Source organism: Trichechus manatus, unplaced genomic scaffold (genome assembly GCF_000243295.1).
Source record: "Trichechus manatus latirostris isolate Lorelei unplaced genomic scaffold, TriManLat1.0 scaffold00194, whole genome shotgun sequence".
In the NCBI taxonomy this organism is placed as follows: Eukaryota; Metazoa; Chordata; class Mammalia; order Sirenia; family Trichechidae; genus Trichechus; species Trichechus manatus.
The window spans coordinates 4,068,161-4,069,266 of NW_004444130.1; positions in this window are offsets into that span (position 1 = coordinate 4,068,161).

The window sequence follows — 1,106 nt, forward strand, 5'->3', positions numbered from 1 at the left end:
TTATGAAGCCTTATTATTTCTGCCTTCACTCCTCAGCTTCATCCAGTGAACTACAAATTATGCAACCTCTCCAGAGAACACCTAAGATATTGCAATGTGACTTTTTTCCCCTCTGTAGTGTGTGAATGAGATCACAGAGCTTCAAAATATCTCAGCTACTGAGAGGCTACCCCAGTAGTTCATCTAATATCTTACTCTGCCTAGTAGCATTGCGGCAGCAATTAAATTCTTCAGCTGTGAGGGTCTTTGATTAACAGGGGTTTTTGGGATAGCCTAGTTAGAGGGCAGCAGCTTACTCCTTGACCTTGCAAAATTAATATTAATATTAATACTAATATTAATAGAAACTAAAAGAGAGTGGGAACCACCAGCCCACTGACAACATTAACAGCTTGTGTAAATATTGGTGGCTCTGTTTTCCCCTCAATTGCATGTAAAAAATTAGTGGATGCATTATATTAGACACATAGAACAAACATTAAATGCCTCTGGTTTTCTCTGAGTGCATTTGTATCATGGAGATTGGTGGTGGCAAATCGTGTCTCAAAATCCTCTTTAAAATATACCTATAATTTGTCTGCATTACTCTCGGAAAAGTAGTGGAAATATTATTCCTTCATAACTTTAAGAAATGGAAGAGCATATTGTAATTAGCTTATGGATCAGGCCTTACAAACAAGCTACAGTGAATACATTTTATAAAAGTTAAATCTTAGACTCTCCTCTATTAGGTTCAATTTCAGTCCCTTTCCTTTACAGTGGCTTTGAACATTTTTTTCCACATCTCAAATTCTTAGCAATCAGAGGGTATTGTTAAAGGTTGCCATAGGTTCCTTTCGGCACAAATATTTTCCATAAGAAAAAAGACAAGGGAACACCCTGATGGAGTCTTTTCTATGATTCAGTAACCCCACCTCCTCCCCCAAAAAACAAACGCATTGCTGTTGAGTTGATTCCAGCTGTTGAGTCAATTCCGACCCATAGTGACCCTATAGGACAGAGTAGAACTACCCTATAGGGTTTCCAAAGAGCAGCTGGTGGATTCAAACTTCCGACATTTTGGTTAGCAGCCGAGCTCTTAACCACTGTACCACCAGGGCTCCATG